This window comes from Pinus tabuliformis, chromosome J (genome assembly GCF_031772625.1).
Source record: "Pinus tabuliformis cultivar Carrire ecotype Pingquan chromosome J, CPIR1, whole genome shotgun sequence".
NCBI classification, from domain to species: Eukaryota; Viridiplantae; Streptophyta; class Pinopsida; order Pinales; family Pinaceae; genus Pinus; species Pinus tabuliformis.
Genome location: NC_142295.1, coordinates 1,461,302,366 through 1,461,311,347, shown reverse-complemented (window position 1 = coordinate 1,461,311,347; position 8,982 = coordinate 1,461,302,366).

Sequence of the window (8,982 nt, the reverse complement as noted above, 5' to 3'; positions counted from 1 at the left end):
AAGGCAGTTTTTTCCACTAGGAACATTTTTTTTATGCGACAAAATTCCTTTTCATTAATGGCTTGTACAACAACCCTTTAAAACTGACCAAATCTAGAACAATGCTCACAAGTAAGTTATATATATATATATATATATAATAATACCCAATACAAAAGGACATTATGAGTTTGATTTCAATATAAATCTTATTTCTTATCTAAACAAGGTTAACAATCTATCCACATACATAAATTAACAAAATTAGATATCCACATGGTTGCATAAGTGCACATACACCTCAAGATTTGCAATTAGGATTTCATACCACATGTGACGCCCTTATCTAACTAACCTTAACATTGATCACCTAATCTCAATACATTTTTTTTATCACCAATAAGAAAATATCATTAATTATAATAAAGGAAAAACCAAATAAGATCCATTGCTGCATATTATTATCAAATTTACAAATTCTTACATATTGATTTGCTCCATTAACACATACAATTCAGTGACGATATACATCAGTTAAACTATTCATATGAACATCAATATGAAATCAATGAATATCTTAATACAAATAAATGAATGTACAGTTCACGAAGGGTCTGACAAAGGAATTGCAAGTTGGGTTGCGACACCTTAATGTACACCTCAAGTTGTTACATCCTTGTGCCAAGCTTTCCGAATGTAACTAACTCATTGTTAACCTATTTTCTTGGGTACTCTTCTTCCTTGTAAACTCTTAAGCTACAATTGGGTTGTAAGAAGGATGAGTATGCTAATAGTGTGGAGGTGAGTCATCAATCTTAAAAGGTTCCCACTTAGAGTAAAATAACTCCACACAAACCAAATCACAATAAAGCTCGAATTAGTCACACTTAAAATAGCTCCAACATTAGGATTAGTCTTTCATAACTTGGTCTTCTTTTATAGGAGATTTTTGTCACCCTTTGTCTCTCATCCAAAATTATCTCATTTCTATTATTTTATTATTATTTTTTTAACCACTATTATTTTATTATTTCTTTTAACCACCCTTATTTTATTTTTTCTCTTAACTACCTTTATTTTATTATTTTATTTAACCATTTTTATTTTATTATTTCTTTATTTCATTTTTAGTTAGGGATTCCAATTCTATGTTTCTTTCATAAGGAGGGTTCTCATGAATATCATTTTCTTAATTTATAAATTGATTATTTTTATTTCATGCACACTTGCCTCTTTAAGAGTTATCATATGTAACATTTTACTGTCATTATTTCTAATTTAAAAGATTATCCCCACATGTTTTAGGATAGCTATAATACTTAATTAAGATAAAATTTTAAGTCTATCCACATAACCCTCTTTCTAAGTTTTTCTAATTTTCAATAATTTTTTCTCTAACTCACTTTTGCATATACTTTTTAATGTTAGTGATTTGACCTTATATCTTGGAAATGAATTTACCTTTCTATTTCCAAATACCAAGGGTGTCAATTTGGTTGGATGCCACCACACTTTCCCTTCAAGTATCCTTTTGCTTCATAATACCAAGTGTTTTAAGTTGGTTGTTCCCTTCAAAAAACTCCACTTGGAATTATTAGGGTGTCACAATACTTGCCCTTCAAGTATCTATGACTAATTGAGGGGAACACATGCACAACAATGTAGAACACCATTAAATATTGGGTTGCCCCTTGTTGTGAGATCCATGACGACTGAGGATTGTTGAAATATTTTTGTGCCCCGCCACCATCACTCTATATTTATATACATATGCAAAAATAATTGTACTTAGTCATTTTCTACATACATAATGTGTGGAAACTTCCCATTGGTTCGCACTTCACACATCTCGACTAATTGTACATACTTCTGTCCACACATTGCTTCTGACACCCATATGTACTTAGTAATTTTGTGTGTGTGTGAAAGAACTATATAATCCAACTCTTTTCACACCTCTTCCCCCTCACATACATTTCTTTTGCACAACTCACCCTCCACATAGTTCAATATTCTATGTATCCTTTTCTCTACATAAGTAATCTCTTGCACATATCAAATGTATGTACACGATATGCCATAAATGCCACTTTGCCCCCTTTATTCCATACTGAGTGGAAATCATCCATTTGCTCCTTTTGAGGGAAATTGAAATCTCATTTAAGATAATCTGATCCTCGAGGTCAAAAGAGGTGTTTGATATTGTACTATGTGAGTTACCTGCCATCACACCTCTTAAATACTTGTCGTAATTTATTAACTTCCCATTACCATTATTGCATGGATCGATGAAGGTGGTACATGAAGAAGTAGCATCCTACTAAATGTTTCCATAAAAAAGGATTTAATAGCGAAGATTTTTGGTAAGGCCTCATTTATCTATCATGTAGTCCTAAGTACATTGAAGAAATAAGCAAGATGATGAGGAAAAGGAAGAAGGAGCCAATTTATGGACATAGATCCAACTCATAGGCTCATCACTATAAGAACTTCCACTGGTCAATTTCATTTCGGTGGTATGAAAATTTAGCCGCAAAGGAGAAGCAAAATAACAAGATTTGGAGCACTGAGTTGGTAAATGTTGCATGTGACCTAGAAGTCTTTGATATCATGGAAGTTGTTAACTGGTGTGCTGGTCAATTTGATGCCAACACCAAAACCATTAAGCTTGGACTAAAGACAAACCTAATTACATTACCTCTTAAGGTTTTCAAGAATATATTGAAGCTACTAGATCCCAACAAGCATCCTAAGTTGTCTAAAGTTGATGCTTTTCTAGATTCCCAAGGTGGAAAAATGAATACCATTCAAGACTTCATGCAACATTTTGTGCAAGTCACATCCATACTTTCTTTTATTGATATCCCTATACTCATTGAGCCTTATAGAGATTTTTCCTGGTTATTTTCCCAATTCATGGGAGATTAAACTACTACTAATGTACCCAAGATAGTTATGTGCATACTTTATTTTTTTTTCCAAAAAGGATGTCATATTTTACTAGGCCAAAGTCATTTCAAATGATATTTCCTTTCAGTTAGTTAATCTCCTCAATACCTAATGATATTTATCATAACCTACCTGATAATGGCCATTTTTTTTTTCAATTCATACCATAGACTACCCCATAATAGCAATTTGAATCCTAACATAGAACCAATGCAATTTCGGTATCCCATCGTATGGAGGCATATGGTCCCTTTCCATTTTTTCTAAAGTTCAAGTCTTGTTTGTCAAATAAATCATCCATCTAGTAATAAAGCAAGATCCTAGATGAATATCCTCAAAGGCTCAGAAGTTCTTATAGGTAAAGGGGATACATGAGGTAAATAATGCCATACTCTCATAAGATTATATGGGTATCAAGATAAAACTCTATTATCGCTCAAGTTTTTTTTGGACAAATATTTTATTGCAAAGGTTTGTGGAAAGTATCACCTTAGCTTATTTATTTTGGAGATAGGAAAATAATTAGTTTATAATAATTCCATTTATCGTTGAAGACATTAGTGTGAAAAAAATTCTCACCTTTCAAAATTATCCTAGCTATTGAAGCTCTTTATTTGGCTAAGTCCAAATCCGCCCAAGAATTTGACCCCAAATAGATATTTTTAAAACATCTAACATTGGTCATATGTAGAAATTTGTTTACCAAAGTCACTGAAAAAAATAGAGAAAGTCACATTTTCCCATCCAAAGAGAATGAGACACCCACACCTATTAATGGTATAGCTACAAAATTAAGCACCAATATATAAGGAAGAACTAAATAAAAAGGAAAGAAGTCGACCAGTACTCAATTGAATTCAACTCCACAAGATTGTCAAAGTTCCTCAAACTCAAAGAAGAAAGGCTACTATAAAAATTTGAGAGAATAATGATTGAAATTAAAATGGATGAGATGGAGAAGAACCACTCCCACAAGTCACTCTAGAAAGGCCCCATGTTGTTACTTCGTCAAAGAGTAAAAGCTTGAGAAAAAAGGGGTCCCAACGCACAAAAGGATCCATGGATATGGTGTTAGGCATAGAAAAAAAATACATTATTACATAATAATAAATAAATGTAATAATTATTTAAAGGGGTATGATCATGACCCCTCATTAAAAGACAACCAATGTTATATTTAAGTCGGGGCCTTCAGTATAAAAAAGTAAACATCATTAAACTATTCAATTCATTATATGTGTGTGTGTGTGTGTGTGTGTGTATTGTTGCATCTTTGATTGTTCCCCTTTAGATTTACCCTTTAGATAATTATTGCATTTATTTATTATTATGTAACAATGTATTATTATTATTTTTATACAAAGCATATGGAAGTGGACAGTGCTATTTCTTAGACTAGGTGGTATTTTCATGGCCGAGACACAAAAAATAGTTGAAGTATTGGTTGTTGAAGAGTTTGTATCCCTTGAAGACTAGAATTTAACCATACACAATATTCATTGTGATAGGACTACCAAGAAGCTACAATTTGAGAAGGTACACATTCAAATTAATAATATTACCAATTAACGAAAGTCTAAGGTGGAAATTTTAGGAGTTGAACGTACATAACTCCTGAAAATACACCAAACTAGAGGGGATGCCCTTGTTCACTTTATCATTGAGCAAGAGGTTGATAATTTGAGGTTGAAATGAAGCATAAATGAACTTGAAGAGGCTCTTCATCCCACTCCCTTGTTCATGACCCCTCTAGCTCTCCAAGCACTTAAAGTTGCAACGAGTACACCTGTCACACCCCAGAAAGTGAAAAAAGCAACATAGTTACTAATATTTATTAGATCCTATGTCACATCAAATATAAATAAGTGACTAGAAATTATTAAAGAAGCATGGTAGGCTTCTCTACATTTGAGAAACATATCTCAAATAATTTGTTTTTTCATTGAATATATGAAGAAATATCTTGAACGTGGTCATCAATTTGTTAATAATGATATGTTAACCCACTAGATAGTTCATCACAATTTATATGATAAAAATGGACTAAAATAAATTCTAAGAGGGTTAATTATTAGATTCTAGATTTATCAATTATTGTTCTCTGTTAGTTCATGTACTATTTGAAATGTGGAAAATAGAGAATAACAAAATACAATCACACACCTACAACCACAATGAACACAAGATATGCTCTTGGAAACTCTTACTAGAGAAATTCTAGCTGGAAGGTGAGACACTCTCTGTGGAGTTAGCTAAGACTTGTGTCTTTCTAGGTTAGTATTGACACTAACCCCCTCTATTATGCTCTCTCATCCCCACTCCTAAGTTTTTATTCTCTATTGTGGAACAAGATACAATCGAAAATGAATGGAACCCATTTTATGTCAAGTGGTTTGGTTATAACATAGCATGGTATCCAAATAGGGGTCAAGTTTGACTCCTTAAACTCTAAACTAGAGTTACAAATTTAAAACATCTAGAGTATCCTTCATAGTATTCATGTGGCTAGCCCATTTTCCATGAATAATGGGGGTTGACATGGCATCTTCTCGAATTACGATGGTTAATCATGACATGTCAACTTCTGCGAGGTATAACTTTTGCATACATAATCCAATTGACGTAATTCTTGCCCCACTGGAAAAGTATTTTAGTGTAAAATAAAATCACAGGCTTTGATTATCACGAGGTAAAGTTTTAACCCCAAAATATTTCATTTAATGCCTCAAAATTCCCCCAGAAGGTTTCACACACCATTTCTCCAAATTAGGTCTCATCGATAAAATTGTTCTTATAAGTTGATTCCTCCAATTTTTCAACTTTTAAAGCATCGAGATGGATGAAAAACTATATAGTTATCAACTCTATATTAGTGCTAAAGGAAATGGTAATTTTATTACATAGGCATATTATATAAGGATATGGAAGAAACAGCTCGACAATGTCTATATTCCTAAGAAGTCAAGGATATGGGTTTGTAGTATGTGTGCTTCTCTTAAATTAGAAAGGGATAAATGTGATTGAGAAGAAAGAGGTATGCATTTAAAACATTATTTTTAATAATTAGATAGCTATCAACTATGAAAATATATTATTAATGTTTTTTTTGTTATGTACAAATTATTTTGTTAAAGCACTTTAAGATTATCATAATCAACAAACAAGTGAAAGGAAAAAGTTGTACAAGTGTAACACCCCCTCCCACATTTACCCAAGTTAACCAGTCTACTGGGGTAAACATGTGATGAAGAGTTACTATGATGCGATTCAACCTCCTATATCACCTTAAGGAAGTGGAATTGGCAAACCAAAACCTTATTGACTTCCTTAGGTGCTACAGGACCCCAAGAGCTAAACCACCCTTCCAGGTGCCCAAACCCTGAGTTAACCTACTTTTTCACTAATATGGACTCCCAAACATTGGCATAACACTGCTTGAATTTGACTATAATCCTCCAGTCGCATTAATAAGCCTGCAAGGGAGCGACTGCAATCTTTTTCACCTAGTTTTGTGCCAACGACTGTGAGATTTGAGGCACTTTTTCAGGGCTAGTCTCCAGAACACCGCCCAAAATTTAATGAAACTTTCAGAAACGATAAATGACACAGGTACAAAGCCTTCCATACAAACTTAGATGATAACTTGAGCTAACCAAACCTAACCATGACATACATTTTTTCAAACACATCATGAACATGTAATCTAAAAGTCATAATTACACATATGAACATAGGGATCTCATACTTATCCAGGAATCCTCAAGAAGGTCTGATGCCTTCTCACAATAGTTTCATTATGATTTATTAGGTCATACATTAATTAAGCATTCATTTACCAATCAAAACATGATGAGAGCCATAACTAAAGTCTGCCATAAAACCATGCTTATAACCAGCATATAACCAAAATAATATCAGTAATAGAACAACCATTAAAGCCACATAATAACAAGTACATTTACTCATAAAATATAAGAGGAAAAAAAGCAATGTATGGATCCATGCACGCACTCTGCTCCCACCTTGACATATTCAACACCCTTCCCTTCGGCTCGCAGGGCCTCCTACTCCCATGGCTTGCAGCCCTCGACTGGTACGCGATGGAACATGCAGAGCCTTCTCTTTAGGGTGAATCGATTCCAGTCCCATCTACTGGAGCTTCAACTCAGTTGGGAGAAAATACAGAAGCCTTTCCCTCCCTGATTTCCTCCTTGGGACTGTCTCATCCCAGACCATCCATATCAATGTTTGTAACAAAATCGATGAAATACCTGAAATAATTCTCTCTCCCTCTCTTCCTCACCATGCAGCTTTGTCCCTCTCTGAAAGTGGTTTGGTGGGTCAGTTTATTGGTCTCTGGCCCTCTCCCCGTTCGGTCCTCAAATGGGTTGAAAGAAATTGGGCCTCATCTATCATGGGGAAAATCTCCATCAGATTTTGTGGAAGAGGATATTTTACCTTCCATTTTGAAATGAAAGAGGATAGAGATTTAATCTTCAGAAACGAGCCATATTTCATGGATTCAAGAGGGATTTATCTCAATAGATAGACTCTGGACTTTGATCAAGAGTTGGACGTGTCAAATGCAGTGCCAGTATGGGTGAGGCTTCCCCATCTTCCTCTACATTGTTGGGGAGATGAATTTGTTAAAGCAATAGGAAATACAGTGGGGAAATATATTGACAGAAGTGAGCCAAAGGAAAACATGCATGCATGCGCAAGAATATGTGTAGAAGTAGATTCGGGGAAAGGACTTTCGGAAGAAATCAAGATCAAAGTGGATAGCTGGGTTCACATTCAACAGCTAGACTACGAACAAATTTCGTTCAAATGCAAGGTATGTCATGAATATGGTCATTTTCCAAATAGATGTACTAAAAATCAGGAAACAGAAGAAATAGAAAACCAGGAACCAAAATGGGAGTAGATCAAGAAGAAAAAGTTAGAAACCAAACCCAAACCCTCTTTTGTTTCCATTCTCCCTCCCTCGACCCTCCCCCTTCCCCTCCCCCTCATCCTGTCCTACCAGGCCTATTTCATGTAATAACCCCGCCTCCCTCTGCCCCCCTCCCTCCGTCTTCAATCCCTCCCCCCTTATCGAATCTTTTGGCCTCTAATCCCTTTGGCTCCCTTGCAGACCCTGATCTCCCCTTCCCTCCCCCTTCCTCCCCCTCTTCTACCCTTCCCCTCTAACCCCTCCCCTTCCTCGCCTATCCCCTCCCAAAGCCCTCACCCCTCCTCCTTCGACCGAATAATCACTCGTACCCTCTCCAAAGAGCTCCTCTCCTCTCTCGACCACCTTGAAAGGGTAGGCAGAAAAACCAATAGAGAAATTAGAGATGAAGATGCGGCAAAGGAAATGGATCTGGGCACCCAACAACCTCTAGATACTTTCCTAGAAAGAAATAAGGAGAAAATCACACACCCTAACAGAGGGAAAGGTCCCTCTACCCATAAAATCAAGTGATAATGAATATAGCCTCCTGGAATTGCAAAGGAATGGGAAGTATGGCAAAACTTAAAGCAATGAAAGATTTAATAACCTAAGAGAATTCAGATGTCTTTATGATTCAGGTGATAAAGACAAATGAAAAGGAAATGGAAACAATGATACAAAAAACAACAAATTATCAAGGAACCGCAATTCCAATGACCAGAACCTCAGGAGGGATATGCACTCTATGGAAAACTGAAAAATGGGAGCTCATTTAGGGAAAAAAAAGAGATGCACTGGATAAAAACAAGCCTGCAAAAAAAAGAAGAGAAATATTGTATTATAAATATTTATGCCCCAAACCACTACAGGGATAAGGAAGTCTGCTGGTCCACCTTAAAAAATTGCCTTATGCAGGACCAAATCAGAGGCTTAATAGTTGGAGGAGATCTCAATCTGGTACTGTTTGCAGAGGAGAAATTCGAGGGAATATACAACGCTAATCCTGTTGGCATTATGATTCAAGTGTTGTCCTTGATGGCAACTCACTCAGAGGTTGGTACAGGTGCTCAGAGGTTGGTACAGGTGATGGCAATTTAATCAGAGGACAGATCTTAGTA